This window comes from Ursus maritimus, unplaced genomic scaffold (genome assembly GCF_017311325.1).
Source record: "Ursus maritimus isolate PB19 unplaced genomic scaffold, ASM1731132v1 scaffold_14, whole genome shotgun sequence".
NCBI classification, from domain to species: domain Eukaryota; kingdom Metazoa; phylum Chordata; class Mammalia; order Carnivora; family Ursidae; genus Ursus; species Ursus maritimus.
In genome coordinates this window covers 60,099,883-60,105,770 of record NW_024423786.1, presented here as the reverse complement: position 1 = coordinate 60,105,770, position 5,888 = coordinate 60,099,883, and positions in this window count along the sequence as shown.

The following is a 5,888-nucleotide window of genomic DNA, read 5'->3' as shown; positions in this document are numbered from 1 at the left end:
TTTTTTTTTTTTTAAGATTTATTTATTTATTTTAGAGAGAGAGATTGAGAGCGCGCCAGAGCGCGCGCACCTGCGAGCGTGAGCAGGGGGAGGGGCAGAGGGAAAGAGAGAAACCCAAGCAGAGCCCCCGCTGAAGGTGGAGGCCGACGGGGGACTCAATCCCATGAACCTCAGATCATGACCCAAGCCGATACCAAGAGGGGGCTGCTCAACCCACTGAGCCATCCGGGCGCCCCCGGAAGGAGCTCTTTTTGTTGGGCTTCTTTCACTTTACGTAATTTGTCTATGTTGCTGTATGCATCAAGAGTTCATTCCTTTTTATTGTTGAAAAATATTGATTCGATTATCGGAGCTGATCAGTTTCATTATCTATTCACCTGTTGATGGGCATTTGGACTATTGCCAGTTCTAGGCTATTAGGAATAAAACTTCCGGGAACATTCATGTACAAGTCTTTCTATGGACGCTGTGCTTGCATTTCTCTTGGAAAACACCTAGGAGCAGAACAGCTGGATTATATTACAGATGGATCTGTAACTTCGGATGAAACTCTTTTCCTGCGTGGTTGTACCATTTTACGTTCCCATCAGCAATGTGTGAGACTTCAGTCTCTCCACACCGTCACAACAGTTAGGATGGTCAGCCCTTTAAACTCTGGAATGTGGCACCTGGGTGGCTCCGTTGGTTAAGCGTTCAGGTCTTGATCTCACGGTCGTGAGTTCAAGCCCCGTGTTGGGCTCTCTGCTCAGGGCGTAGCCTGCTTCTGCCTCTCTTGCTTCCCTGCTTGTACTCTCTGTCTCTCTCTGTCAAATAAATAAAATCTTAAAAAAAAAAAAAAGAGCATGGACTGTTTCTCTATTTATCCAAGTCATCTACGTCCTTTATTAAAAATAAACTTTTTTTCCTACTGAGGTCTTGTGAGTACTTAATTCCTAGATACTTTCTAGTTTTTGTCACTGAGGCAAATTGAACATTATTTTATATTACATTTTCTTTTTTCTTTGTTTATATTGCATTTTTCTAATTGGTTATTACTGGTATAGTAATTATTATTATTATTTCTGGATGTTGTACACAGCAGCCTTGCTGAACGCCTTGCCTGTCCTCATAGTGTCTCTTAATTCTATTCGCTTTTCCAAGTAGACAAAGATATCATCTGCAAATCAGTGTTATCTTGTCCCGTTGAGTCATTGTACTACTTATTTATTTCCTTGTATTATTGATCAGACTTCCGGGACTTTGTCCAAACAAAAGGGATAACAGTGAGCTTCTTTGTCCTTTTCCCAAAAATAAAAGAGATGAGCCTAATACTTCTTCATTAGGTATAAGAATTTCCTTTCTAATCTTCGCTTGCTTATCATAAGTTCTTATCATAAGTAGGTGTTGAAACTTATCAAATATTTTTGAAAATTATCCATCGACGTAACCACAGAGTTTTATCTCTTTGGTCAATTAATGTGCTGGATTAAAGGGATGGATTTTCTAATATTGGAGCTCTTGGATTCCTGCGAGAACCTGTCCTTGTTTGTGATGACTCTTTATTATTATGTTTTCAAGTTTTATTTATTTAAGTAATCTCTGCACCCAACAGGGGACTCGAACTCACAACCCTGAGATCAAGAGTGACATGCTCTATTGACTGAGCCAGCCAGGTGCCCCAGTATTTCTCTTATATTATTCTTCATTGATTGCGGAGCCAAGAGTACCCTGGCCTTATAAGGTGAGCTGCTCACCTTTTCACTCCTTCTCCCGATCTGGATCTCAAACATGCACTCTGGGCTGAGCCATGGCAAATGATCTGCCCCAGCTTCCTCTTTCCTAAACAGGCAAAATATTAGCACTCTTGTTTTGTAGATGAGACGACTGAGAGCCAAGAATAAATTCCTGGGTGAGATGGAGTTGAAACCTGTGATATTTTGTCTGCCTTGGGTCTACAGCTTCTAGGTCAAATCAGTAAAATAATCATCAGCGACCAGTATAACAGTTAGTTATGCATTAACAATGGATACTATTAAAATAATATCGCAAGTTTCCGAAGTTCACTTACTCATCAGTTTTTCGGAGCTGGAATGCATTTTTCCATAGAAACAAACAAGTAGGCTGGTTTCCCATGCCTGATTGCTTCCCTTGTCCCTTCGCCCCTCACCCCCCATGCTGTGGTGTATATCCCCTCAACGAACCCAGGCTTCCAGCCAGACCTGGTCTTTCAAACTCTGAACTAGACATCTATCATCATCTCTATATGACAAGCCTCTTCTCTGAAGGCTCCTTTCCTGGACCTTCCTTGGAGGACATCCTTCCCCAGCAGGTTTCTTAATAGAGGCTGATTTTTGGTCTCATTTCACATGCTTCAGGGTCCGGAACTGGGGGTATCCCCCGCTCCCCAGGCTAGACCACTATTCTTCCCTTGTCCTTCAAAATCCTGTGCTCCTTGGAAATTCACGTCTGGAAGTGCATCACCCACCACTTCTCATGGTTGCTAGGGTCTTCCCGCCTGGCCTCTCGCCACAGGCCCTGAACGTCCCCCCCGCCCCCGGCCCCCGCCCCGGCTCATCATCTTCCCCATCTTCTCTTCCCATCCTCACTGTTGTCAACGTCAACATCAGTCAGGCTCCACCTGGACGTGTCCTCTCAACCCTCATCTCTGGTGAGCTTTCTCTTCGGCCCGTCCTCAGGCCCCTACGCTAGGCATTGTCGTTTCCAAAGCAGACTCCCCCAGTTTACTGAATTCAAGCCTCCCTCCTCTGACAATCACCGCCCAGCCTGCCAGCTCATGGTCTCATGTATCCCACTCCCTTCGCTTCATGGAGACCTCTAAACCATCAACCCTCTCTGTTTCTCACTACCCGCCACCCCCCCCCCTTTTTTAAAGATTTAATTCATTTATTTGACAGAGAGAGAGAGCAGAAGCAGGAGAAGAGGCAGAGAGAGAGGGAGAAACAGGCTGCCACTGAGCAGGGAGCCTGACGTGGGACTTGATCCCAGGACCCTGGGATCATGACCTGAGCTAGAGACAGAGGCTTGACCAACTGAGCCCCCGAGGCACACCTCCACCAACCCTTCTTATGTTTACTTTCCTTCTTACCCAATTTTTATCTGCCATCCAACATATGAAACACTCTCATGCAAATAACCTTAAAATCCTTCTCTCTCTGTAGCAAAATCCCAATCCCGGTTAAGTCCAACGATCCATCCCCTTGCTCCTCGTACCCAACCGTTCACTTGAAGGCTAATAGACCAAAACATCCACACTGATGTTGACTGGTCACACTTGAAATTAGAGGCTCTTACCTGGGACCCATTTTGCCCCTCCCCTCATGTCTGGAGCCATTTTGGACGGTCACACTGGGGCTCAGAAGAGGGTTCTACTGGCATCTCACCGATGGAAGTCAACGATACTGCCAACCGTCCTATAAAGCACAGGGCAGTCACCTCCGACGAAGAATTATCTGGCCCCAAAGGTCAACGGCGCAAAGGGTGCTCATCGCATTGCCCCATTTTATTGCCTTTACAACACGTACCATTTTGCTTTTGTCTCTGTGGTCTGCGTCCTCCCTCTAGAAGCTGAGTGACAAGACCGCAGTGTCCTCATCTGTCCCGTTACAGCTGTGTCTCCGGCGTCGAGCGTGGGGCCTGGTGCGTTATACAGGCACGCAGGAAATATCTGTTGAACACGTGGATGAAAAATATCGTTCATTTGTAGTTTCTTCATGCGTTCCTCAAATATTTATTAGCGATAAACCCGGACCGTCTACAGTGGGAGCCTGACATTGAATAAATAACCATGCAGAGTAAATAGTTTGACACCGTGATAAGAACTTTGTAAGTGAAACCTCAAGCAGCCGTGAGTGAGAGAGCGTCCAGCCGGCGATTGGGGGGGGGGGGGGTCAGGTCAGGCTTCCCCGGGAGAGGTGCTATTTGAGCTGATGGCTGAGGGACCATTTGGTTAGTTGGGTAGAGGAAGGCGGGTGGGGGTGCACGGAGGACAGCATCCAGGCATAGGGAACAGAGTGTGTGAAGGGCACTGTGGTGGGAAGGGAAGTGGTGCACGTCAGGAGCAGAGAGAAGGCCAGTGTGACTGAGGGGTCGCCCCGTAAGCCAGGATAGGGCATCTATTTGCCAGAGAGAGAGAGAGCACAAGCAGGGGGAGCAGCAGAGACAGAGGGAGAAGCAGACTCCCCCGCTGAGCAGGGAGCCCGAAGCTGGGACTGGATCCCAGGACCCTGAGATCATGTCCTGAGCCAAAGGCAGACGCTTCACCGACTGAGCCACCCAGGCGCCCCTGGAAGATTTTAAGGATTTTAAACAGAAACTAACAAAACCTAAGCTTGAAACGAACAAGCAAAAGTTCACTTCCGGAGAATGGGTTTTAGAGGGACAAGCGGGCAAGCAGAGCCGTGCGTTTGGGGGCAGTTGTGGTGTGCAGGCAGGGGGGTCAGTCGGCCTGAGGTAGCGGCAGTGAGCCTGGAGACAAGCTGGAGTAACGAGGAACATAACATTCTGAAGCTGGAAAGCTCCTTAAAAAAACGAACAAACAAAAAAACAGCTCACCATTAATCAAAAAAGTAGAAAAATAAAAACGAATAACAAATAATTCATTAAAGTCTGCATTTTATAGAAGAGCAGGGTAATTAGCTTAGTGCCGGAGCCCTTTAATATTTCTACTGCATAAAAGGAGAGCATTACAGAGAAATGGTTGAGAGGGGGAAGAAAAACGGGAAATGGGAGAGAGTTGAGGGGAAAGGGGAGAGAAATGGAGAGGAAGATGGGAAGGTGTGAGTAGGAGACCAGGGGCGGGGGGGGNNNNGGGGGTCGGAAGGACTCTGGGCAAGGGGACAGGGAGGTGGCAGCGCTGGGCTCCTGGGCAGAGAAGGGGCTCGAAGGTAGACTCGGAGGGAGGGGCGCGGACTGGGACGTGGAAAAGGCAGGAAGGGGAGAAGACGCGAGGTGAGGGGGGGGATGAGCGAACGGAGACGCTTGGAAGAGATGTCTGCAGGGAGGCCCAGGGCCAACAGTCTCGGAAGAGTGAGAGCAGAAGCCCGAGGGCCACGTGGGAGTCTGAGGACTGACACCAAGGCCACTGGGGAGCTGGATGTGAAGGAGGACGGCGCCGCCAGAAGGGGAAGGCGCACAGGGTCAGGTTCGGGTTCAGAAGGAAGGAAAAGGAAATGTGTGCATGGCTGCAGGGACCGGGAAGTGAGAAAGTAGAGGACAGGTCTGGAAAGATTCCAAGGGAGGGGAATGACCGGTGTGGCCAGGAATCGAGAGAGGCTTTACCTTGCTCCCCACCTTCTGCTGACTTCTGGCCTCAGTGTTTTTGCCCCTTTGCTAGGAAGGAGGCTTGAGGCGGGTGGGGGGGATAGGTGATGGCCGGGAGGTGGGGTGCGAAGGGCCCAGGCACTAAGTTATGTCAGGGATAGGGACTGGAATGGGGAGCCAGGAAGATGGGGGTGTTTGGGGCACGATGCCTGGAAGCCAGGTGTCAGTTGGAGGGCAGTATAGGAGGGGGCGGACAGTGGCTTCAGGGCGTGGCTCTGGGAATGGAGACTCCGAGGACACTGCCGAAGTGCGGGAGTTCTGAGGGACTGGAGCTAGGGTTCCTGAAGCTGGGGACGGTTAGGATAGCTAACTGAAAAAAAAAGGGCAGAGGGTGGGGGCGAAAGTAGGGCGGGACAAAGAGCGCCTGGAGGAGAAACCAAGAGTCCTTGCGGGGGGGAGGGGTGAGAAGGCGGAGAAAAGGGGCCCCGGGCGTCCCCCAGCTCTGGTTCCGCAGTATCGGCGGCGCACCTGCTGGGGACAGGTGAGGGGCATCCTGGTGCCCGAGGGAAGTCCAGTCTAGAGGGGCTGACTCTGAGCTTGGAACTCTGGAGAAGCCTCCACCTCTTCCC